The sequence below is a fragment of the Centrocercus urophasianus genome, unplaced genomic scaffold (genome assembly GCF_019232065.1).
Source record: "Centrocercus urophasianus isolate 14NV4802_14NV808 unplaced genomic scaffold, USGS_Curo_1.0 seq_26, whole genome shotgun sequence".
NCBI lineage: Eukaryota > Metazoa > Chordata > Aves > Galliformes > Phasianidae > Centrocercus > Centrocercus urophasianus.
In genome coordinates, this window is record NW_024884822.1 from 9,582,248 (window position 1) to 9,592,864 (window position 10,617).

A 10,617-nucleotide genomic window follows, 5' to 3' on the forward strand; every position below is an offset into this window, starting at 1 on the left:
CTTAATGCATGGTCCCCTCCCATTTCAAGGGCATAGCTGCTCTTACGTATTTTGTTCAACTCAGGTGTGTCAGGCAACAGCAGACCCTGCCCAGGGAATTCCTTTCTACTTAGCAACGCACACCTCTGCTAAAAGCATCTACTGATTCACTAACCAAAAAGTTGGAAAGCTACAAGTTTGAGCTCAGCTCTCTCTCTTACGAGATCACAGTGCTTAAGAGAGTATCAGACACCCACCTGAAGATGGAGTGCTTCTGCCTTCCTCTGTTCCAGATCAGTCACCCATCCACAGAAGGAAGTTACAATGGTTTTGTCTTAATAAAGCATTTTGGATATTACTCACTGCGAGTTCAGTAACTTATTCCGTACCTTTTTAGGTATTTACAAGGCTCTGTTTCCTTCATAGTGCCCTCCACGATGACAGGTACTATGTTTGCCTTCCTTCAGACTTCTGACAATTTCGCTGTTCCCCATGAGCTTCTGAGAGTCATCGTAAATAATTCTGTGGGTACATTTCAGAAGGCCGTGCTGACCCAAATATATCATGCTTATCTAAATACTCCTTATCTTGTTCTTGCCTTTGCTCATAACCCCTCATTACAGGGAACACTGTTATGGCTCTGACACAATTATTAACCTTCCTGCAAAGAGCAGTGTAAAATAATGGCATCTGGTATTTCTGTCTTCTCTGTCTACTCCATTATTTGTTTTTCTTTCCTCTTACTTCCAGTGCTTTTGTAAACCACTTCATAACCCTTTATTGCTGTCAGTGACTGTCTCCCAGTCCTCCCAATTTTGGCCTGTGCAGTAGCACAACTGATGTCCTTCTCAACCATACATCTTTTGCTTGCCAGCTTTGCACCCTTTCACATTAGTGAAAATCTCCCCAAGTAACCATGCCAGGTCCTTTTGACTTTATTTAGTAACAGGCTGATAGTAGAATTAGATTTATGGACTTCATAAAGGGCCTGACTACAACTAAGGAAGCAGAGACAACCTGTGAGCTACAATATGCCTCCTCTACGCGTTGCTCCAATGCAGAACTTAAGTTCCAAAGAAGCAAAACAGCTTTTTTTAATTCATTACGTTCTGCACTGACAATTCGAAGACAAGCTACATGAAATACCCTGTATTTCTGGCCTCCCAAGCTGTCTTCCAATAGCCCGCAGATCAGCTGAAAGAAATGCTCTTGTAAAAACTTCTCCAAACCAATTTCAACCACATCAGCACCTGTCCTCCACTTCCCATCTTCAGTTCCTCTCCTGAATATTCTGAGGGCATCCCTTTTTCTTCAGAACCTTCTGGATTTTGCACAGCTTGGTCAGAATCCCTCTTAATCTCCTCCATTCTAATGAATATAAACATAACTTTCTTAACCTCTCCTCATAGTTCATAACCCCTGTGTCCCTTTATCATCCTTGTTAAGGCTGTATCCATAATTAGGGTGTCTAGACAGATCAAAAGGAGCGAACAAGAAAGTGCCTACTTAATACAAATTGTTACATGAATAACCAACATCTCCCTCCCCCAGCAAACCCTTCCCACCCTGCAGCAAGTAAAGGGGTGAACCTGTGCACTCCGTGTCAGTGCTGCTGATTTCTGCTCATCAAGTGACTTGGCCAGGATGGCCTTTGGAGCTGCAGGGTGCAGCGCTCCTCCCAAGCACGCACTGCAATATTCAGCTTTCAGATATTTGTGCTAACTCATGACAGCTACACATACATATCCTCTGCAGGTAACTGGAAATTCACACCTGCCCATTTTACAGATCATATAAACTGCCCTCCGCTGCCCATAAATGGACTGTTTGGCATGGATACGCAGGTATGTCTACCCCATACACCTAGGGACATATTTAGTATTCCTTTTCATCAAGGAAAAGACACACTGCCTTAACCACATTTTATTACAGATTTGCTGATGAAGATAACATGTTGTCTGGCCTGCAGTGCTGGCTGTGGCCAGCGTTTGTTACTTGTATGGATTCTTGACTTCTCCACTGATAAGCAGCGTGGAGGCCTCCAAGAGCAGTCACAAGAATGACCCCCGGGGCACAGAAGATAAACACCTTGCAGGGGATACCACCATGTCCTTATGGATTATGCTATATGATATTTAGAATCTGGAATCTGTCATAGCAGATTAGATGAGTGCTCTGCTTAGACCAGAAACCTGAATCACAGTGGAAAAGCAGATGCTTCAGGGGACTGTTTGAGGAAACCCTGCAAATAGTTACAGAACACCTAAACCACCTAGGTTATTTTCTTCCTGATCTTGATAAACCAGAAAGATGACAGACAACCTGAAAAGGCAGAATTTTTGCTGCCTCTCTCATGCATCTCCATTTTCATTCTTATCATCGCATACTGCGTGGTCAAACTTCAGCTCTTGAGCTACTGCCCTTGGTGGCACCTTGTCATGATTTGTCCCTGAGCACTGGCAACTCAACAGCTCCTCCCAAACTCACAGTATATGAAATCACAAGCTCATGACCAATCTGCTGCTCTTTCAGGAGTTCCCCTGTACAATCTGCTCACACACTAGTGAATCACTCCCAGTGCTTTGCATAAGCAAATTTAAGGTATTTTATTATGGAAATGTATGCCAAAACATCTTCCCACAGAATTTCATGCTGTCATGGTATGATGCATTTATACAGGGTGGAGAGTGATGCACATTTTAGAGAACACAAGTCTTTGACCTGTTTGACGCAGGGCAATGATCAACGCAAGCATAAAAAGTAAAAATTCATTTGTCCTTGGCATGCTCTGTAGCTGAGTATCTGCTTCTCAGCAGGTATAGCCAGTAGTAATGATCTGCAGAAGGAAATGGTACTGAAACAGTAGCTCCTGTTAAGCTTACGACTCTATTTTTCTTTGACATTATTATCTATCAGAAGATTGTTACTATGAAGTATTATCTGCATATTTTATCACGCCTACGTTTACACCAGAGGAGCAAATCAGTGGATGAAAATAACTTTATACTCCTCCAAGAAATCACCGCTGCCTTTACAAGGTCTTCTCCTGATTATTTTTTATCTTTTTTTTTTTTTTTTTTAATCTAGGCTATTCCTCCAGTGCAGAGCTCTGCCCAGGTCGTCCCAGAGTTGAGCAACTGGAGACTGAGGCTGCAGGGAAATACAGCTGAACCACTTGTAGTTTGGGTCTGTTAAAACAAACAACTTTCTCACTCCTCTCAGGAAAAGAACAATCTTCTCGTCTCCTTCTGACAAATAACTGGAAATTCTGACTGTAAAGCAACTCCATGCAGAACAATTTGAGTAGTTACCCCCTAGCTATTATGACTATACTCTAGATGAAGATTTCACATTGTTAGAAGCTTAGAATAATTATGAGCATTCCATTTATTTTCCTTTGGATAAGTGACTGGACACTAGCACAAGACCTCTGCTGGTTGTTTTTTCTACTCTCCTTGTGAAGACAAGTTATAGGAGCACATACCTATTCCACATCCAACATTTAGGCAAGAGCAGTGATAGAGCTCAGCCTAGAGCAGACAGTTACTAAGCCAGAATACGTACACCACATTTTGGCAAAAAAGAAAAAAAAAAAAAAATCAATCTCATGAGCTTTTCTCTAGCTCCCAAGTCACAAAAGCTCATCCTGAGCCACAAGGTAATAGAATATCCAGTAACTATCAACATGCTCTCATTCTTGTCATTAGGATATAACTGGTTAGGATAGAGTCTACATGAAAGTTTAACTGGGTAATTACATAATGATGAAGATCTAAGAATAATATTCAAAGACCAGTTCATGAAATAAATTGCCAAGTACAATCTTGTAAATGCAAAGCCATCCCAAAAGGGGTAAGAGCTTCTTTTAGACTTGTCTGCTGGTTTAAAAAAAAAAAAATAATCCTATTCCCTTTTACTGGCAAAGGTGTTGGCTTGACAGCCCTGAAGAGTGATCTATTTATTCAATGTAATGCTGGCAGCAATGGTACACATTTCACAAGCAGTTCTTCCAATGTGCCCAGCCCTGTATCTATTTTCAGTTCCATCAGTAAGCTAAAGGTTAAAGCTATTTATTTAAACCCACACCCACATGCCATTTAAATTGACCCAAAATATTGCCTGAGCAGTAACCTCTCTGTATCCAAGTCCTCTCAGGGGCTGATTCTCCATTTCAGGCTCCAAAAATTCCTCCCTCACAGGATAGAACAGGGGTAAGGAGCATCTGCAAATAGAAATACAGCAGGAATATGGGTAGAAAGAGTTCATCTTCAAAGAATGCCTCTTGGTGTTGTGGATGCTGCAGAAAACTTCAGTTTTATTATAGAAATATCTGAAGTGTTTAGCTTCAGTCAAGAATGCAATGACAAAAGATCTCAGCATCATTCACATTTTAAGTATGGCTTAAAAAGAAAAACGTTACTCCTTATGTCTGCCTTCATGTTGCAGCTGGAATTGAACTCAGCCAAAGTAACCCCAAAATGTAGAAGGAAACGTAGACCCACAGTGTCAGCCTGCAATAAAAATGATGCTCTGCAAACAGCTCTCGCTGTGCCCGGGAGAACTGACGAAGAGCAGGAGCCTCTTGAAGTCATGCACCAGTTACATGAGCCAAGTGCCGTCCCAGGAGTGAAATTATTCTCTAGGCTGATAAAAGGCAAAGGAAAGGCAGCATCTGGCCTACAACATTTAGCCTTTTCTACACACTTTAATGCTGTACAAAGCACGGCAAAAGCAGAGCTTCCTCAGCCCCAGGAAGACAGCTCAGGATGAAACACAGCGGGGACACCATATGATGGGAGGCTCCTAATTACAAAACCTCCATCTTGCCTGTCAAAGCAACTGCACAGCATACAATGCAGCTCGTGGAGGAGTCAGGGAAAAACATGCAGAGATAAGACTAGAAATCCATCTCCAGATGCAAACTTCTCTGCCACTGGCTCTTGGATCCAACTCCAACCCACTAAAAAAAAAAAAAAAAAAAAAAAAAAAGATGTGCTCTGAAGTTTAGCATTTGTCCAACTCTGACTTTTGGTTTGGAGCCATTCACACAAACACATATTTGGTGCAGAATTTCAGTGCCAGTGGATCATAGACACCCAAATTCATCAGTGTGAGAATGCCTGGACACCAAGACTCACTCACATCAGCACAAAGCACAGACATGAGAAAAAAAGAAAACCACCAAAACTCAAGCGGTTTGAATTTAAATTGGTGTTTGCTACACGCGTAAGAAAGGCACTTTCTCTTTCAACCTATATACAGCACCTCATTATATCTTGATACTGTTAGTTGCTATTCAGGCGACCAGAAGCAAAGACACAGTACAATTAAAATAAAAACATTATTAAATCCATCAGTATCAGGGAGAGGAAGACCAACTGCAACAACACTGTGGCAACAGGCTGACAAAAAACAAAGGGAGATGACTCCATGCCCATGGATAAACCAGCACTGCTACAACAAACAGTTTCATCAGTTTTATGCTGAATAAGAAAGTGATAATGAATAGATTTTTATCACTGATTACAGGGCAGCCCCAGCCCTGTAAAATCACCATGTTCCAGGCTGTGTGGGGGTGGCACAGCTGGACATCTAACTTAAGAAACAATGGTAGATAATTAAAGCTGCCGATTAAAGTGCTGACACAATGGGTTGTAAGTGAATTATTATTTGCTATAGAGAAGATGAAAAAAAAAGTTCTTGTGTTACAGAAGTGGGGTAATCTCACAGGTGATGTTCATGGAGACAAAAACACCAAACACTGCGTTTAATTTGTCACCTCACTTTGATTCCAACATACGTTTGGTCCCCTCAGGAATAAAGTCTTCACGAACTGGAGGTGAATTTGAAACATGAACCAGGATTAGCCATGGTTAGCAAGAACACATCCAGAAGAGTCTGATAAAACCTCCTGGGCAGGAGTTCTGATATACATCTTAACTACTCTAGAGCATCTGAGGACACAACTCTAGCTAAAAAGAGGGTAAAAATCAAAATTTTCAGAAGAATAAGGAATAATGAGAAAGAATAATTAAATGAAGAATAGTAGTGATGCACTAGTAAACAAAGCAAAACAAAAAAATCACTCAGGAAAGTATGTGGACTTCCAGTTAGAAGAAAAATGCTCGCTGAAATTCTCAAGTAGTAAAACAGGGCTGATAAACATTAATTCTGCACAAAATTAAATTACATTAAAAAAAATAAAAAAGGAAAGAAGAAAAAAAGCAAGAGCAATGAGCCCTGATAGGGAAAATGACTGAATTAACATATCAAAGGAAGGAGATAGGAGAGTAATCCAGAGGGTAATACAAAAGAAAAGTTTAAGGGACACCTTGGGATAAGTTTTCTTTCAAGTACTGCACTTCCTAAAATAATAGGAGGGTTATCTAAACATGCCCATCATGCATCACAATTATTGGCTGACAGTTTTACTTACAGAAAGCTCATTACATAAGTGGAGAGTAAGTGCTCCCATGGAGGAAGCCTAATCGGGCAGCTCACATTGCAGGTGAGATTCGTGTCAGGGCTCGTTTTTATTTCAGACTCTAGGAGTGCACCAGGCTGCTCGTGGTCCTCAAAAGGAGTCGTTTGGTAGCAATTACAATCTTTACAACCACTGTTGCTATATAGCGCATCCCTGTTCACTGCAGGGGAGTTGGGCCAGATGACCTTTAAGGGTCCTTTCCAACTCAAACGACTCTGTGATTCTATGCTATATTATGCTATGATTAGCTTCATTGTTCGGTGTCATCTCTTCCCCTCCCCCTTCCCATTGCCACGGGCTGCGTCTGCCTCACTTCCCAGCTGCAGCAGCTGCAAGATCACCAACAACTCATAGTTCAAATGCAAATTTTGTGGCAACGTTTCCTTCTCGATACATGCTGAAATAAAGGCCTTGCAGGCTATTAAAACAGCACAAACAAGCTTTGAAGACAATTAATTAATTGTCACTTTGCGGTCATTTCTGTTGCATGATGCAGGTGCAGTCCCTTTGAAGGGACATGGCATTTGTCTGCCACGGAGATGAACCTGACTTCTATAGTAAATTATATCCTAATAAATGTTTGAGAAATAATGTGATTACTGGAAGCCTAGAGCTGGCACTGGCTGAAGAGATGCCTGGTTTCCACAACAGAAGAGCCTGCCCATAGCTGTACAGGACGGAAGGAGCCGCTCTCCTTCCCCAGCCCAGCTCCATGAGCGCCCTGCAGAAGCAGTAGAGCACTCAGGGAGGATTTGCTTGCCTGGGCTTTACTGAAAACGAGTGGCAGCAGATATTCATTCCCGAACTTCATTCCTCAACACGTGTGACAGATGATGCAGGTATCTCCAGATGACCGATCTACATCCAATAATCAAATATATTGCAGATATTATCATTAGATGAAATTCAGTCAGGAAGTTTAAATGGAAAAGGAAATCAGATAATTAAAACCCTGCCCTTAGTAATACATTTTTTTCCAAGTGACAACATCTATAAAAACCTCAGGCAGAGACATAAAGTGAAGCTGAGAGAGATCCATTGAAAACCAAATTAATATTTTAATTCTGCCAACACAGGAAAAGTCTCTAAACGAGATGAAGTTCAGAACGAATACCAAGTGCAGTGATTTATTGCCTTTTCTCTGTAATTTAAATGGCTGTTACTTTAATGTTTGCTAAATTCCTCCCATAGAGTTTCAGCCTAGGTTTCTCACAGAAGAGAGCATCCTGCAGCCTCAGTGCTCTCAACAGAGTTTCAAAAAAAAAAAAAAAAAAAAAAAAACCAACAAAAAAAGGGACACACCATTGAGAAGAAGCCAATGGCTTTCCAGAAGCCACATCAGAAGTCAACTCAACCAAAGGACTAGGGATGGAATTAATAGTAAAGCTTTCTTCATCTCTGTAACTGTGCTCTTAATCTCTAAGCAATATGAATGTGCTTGTTTGCCATACAGCCCACACTAACAACAAACTGCAAGATGTACAGTGAAGGATACTGCCCTACCTGTAGCTTGGCACAAGGCATTCCCAGCCAGATCAGCTGGCTAAATGCACCTTAAGTCATTCCTCCTGCTTTTCCCTAAAAGGGTGCTTATCTTAAACACATCCTCTCAAAAAGCAGTAAGCACTATCACTTGTACCTGCCAAGTGCTTTATAATGCTATCTAATTAACCTACATAAAGCTTCAAAGAGGTGAATATCAGTGCCCAGAGCTACATGGGCATAAGATGTTATCGGCTCCCATTGATGAAAACATTGCTGATACTGGGAAGGTGATCCAGGTATGTGCAGGATCCCTATGGCAGGATCCCACATCATGTCACGCATTACATCCCCTGTGTGGGGGAACATCTTGATATTTCATGCTGTAAATCATGCTGTCCTACTAATTTGGAAAAAAAAAAACAAACAACCACCCACACCACAGAGAGGAAAACTCAAAAACAAGCAGAAAAAATTATGAGCATTTGGCAGCTTTAAAGAGACTACAGCAAACACTATGTGAGGTTGCTAAAATTATAGTTTTAATTAACTGAAGATTAATTGTTAAATTAACTTAAATTTAATACAGCTGAGTGAGGTAGCACATTTATATGAATTGATCAAAAGCACAGTTAGCAGCCGTGTGCAGATCCATATTTAATAATGTGATTTTAATATTCAGTTGTCACTTAGCGTACAACCGCTTCTATTAAACGTGTACGATCGTTACAATTGCACTGTCAAGCCTTTCCAACATCCCCATCAGAGAAATAAAAATTTAGGGATGCTATTCCTCCCATCAAATTTATACACTTTGATATAATTGCATCAGCACATAAAGTACCCTGAATAGCAACATTTTATGACAAAGGACAGGAGAGAGTCATGCTTTTAAAATAACTTTGCTGTCAGCTGTGACTTCCATGCTGAGGAGCAGCTGAAGGAAGGCAGAACTGCAGCAAACACAGTCTGACCCCTGTGACGCCAGAAGAGCAAAGCAGAGCTGCTCTGAGCTGCCACCATCTATGCCCACATCCCAACCGTGTGGCAAATGTGGCAGCAAAGCACAGATTAGTACCAAGGGCCTGGTCTGAACCAGAGAGTGCTCTCTGAAAACACCAGATATGAGCACAAGGAAATAAGTTGGATGAAAATGCCCAAACGGGTGGAGAAGAACAGCAGCAGGTCCTACACAGAAAAGGAAAGCCAAAAAATGCCCCACGAGTACTGAAAACATTCAGAGCCTTAATAACCAGCTACAAGCTTGATTTAATTAGTCAGAGCCAGCTATCCTATTGCACAGACAGGTCTAAACCCTTCAGTCCCAGTATCATCTCTAGTCTGTAATATGCATCTTTTATGCAACCTTATTTAGCACAATCATTCCAATAATGAATAATAATAATTAAAAAAAAAATCTTTCTTGGGTCTTTGCAAATAACAACACTTTTCCTAGCATTTTGCTTGAGACAAAATTTAGTTTCTCATACAAAAATCCAATGCAAGATAATGAAACACAACCATACAAAGGAAAACCAATTCTGAGGACTTCAGAAGGATTTCCACTGTACAGAAGCACTCCATAGCCTCATGCTGTCCTAGAAAAACAAAAAAACTTTCTGTTCTGCCTGCAAATCTCAGGTCAGCCTCAATAACAGTTCTGTCTGCTACTGTACTGATTTTATTTTCAGATGGAACATACTTAGAAAGATGCTTAATATCTCAGTTCTTTCTCTTAGCCAACGTACAGCTTCTCTTTCCAGAAAGGACCTACACTGTGGGACTCCCTCTGATATGCTCATTCCTGCACAACCAGATTGCAGGTACATAGGATTGGACGTCAGAGGAAAGTTCAACATGGAGAGAGTGGAGAGGAGCTGGACCAGGCTGCTCAGAGAGGCTGTGGATGCTCTGTCCTTGCAGGTGTTCAAAACCAGGAAGGATGGAGCACTGGGCAGCATGGCCCAGTACCAGATCTGGAGGTTGGTGGCCCTGCCTGCGGCAGGGTGGGTTGAAACCCAATGATCCTTGAGGTCTCTTCCAACCCAAGCCATTCTATGATTGACTTAAAAGTTATACTCAAAGTAACTTAATTTTAGGAGCTACTTAGGGGCTAGATCACAGCTCACGTTAAATATGTCACAGCACTGAAGGGAACCAATCTGTGTGGATGCCTCTCAGCTACAAACAGCAGGAGCAGGAACTTCAGTTTGGTTCAGTAGAAGTGCCACAGACAGCAGATTTTGCATTTGGGACATGTTGTGCCTCTGCTGAGCAGCCCTGGGTGTCTGTCTGGAAGCCACTCCCACAGCCGCGCTCCGGGCAGCAGCAAGAGTAGCTATTGGTATTCCAACCACAGCCCAGCCAAAGCTACCACCAGGTGCTGACAAAACATCTCGTATCAGACTCTAGGACAGGCAGTTCACTACTATCTTACATGATTTAAGGTGAGAACAAAAGGAAATTATATTAAGAAGTAGAAAGAAAGTAGAAAGAAGCCTCACAACTCAGCTGAGGCACCAAACTTTGTGTGCACTGCTGGATGCAGCTCTCAGAAAGTGCCTCTGCAGCACAGATTTGTTGCATTTCAAAGGAAGACCTCTTCGTAATTTAAGTCATTAACAACAGTTATTCTAAATTACCAGGGAAGATACATAGCAACCAACCACCTC

The 10,617-nt window shown here is 41.6% G+C and overlaps 1 protein-coding gene across 2 annotated transcripts in view; it reads right to left on the minus strand.

Annotated features, from left to right (window-relative positions):
- The window catches only part of SGCD (sarcoglycan delta), a 213,368-nt gene extending 209,237 nt beyond the window's left edge, over positions 1-4,131 (minus strand). The window contains exon 1 of one of the 2 annotated variants that reach the window (XM_042826092.1): positions 4,111-4,131. The gene's annotated coding sequence lies outside the window, so the exon portion shown is untranslated. The remainder of the gene's footprint in view (positions 1-4,110) is intronic. The other variant, XM_042826090.1, reaches the window with a different exon arrangement.
- Positions 4,132-10,617: the final 6,486 nt, after the last annotated feature.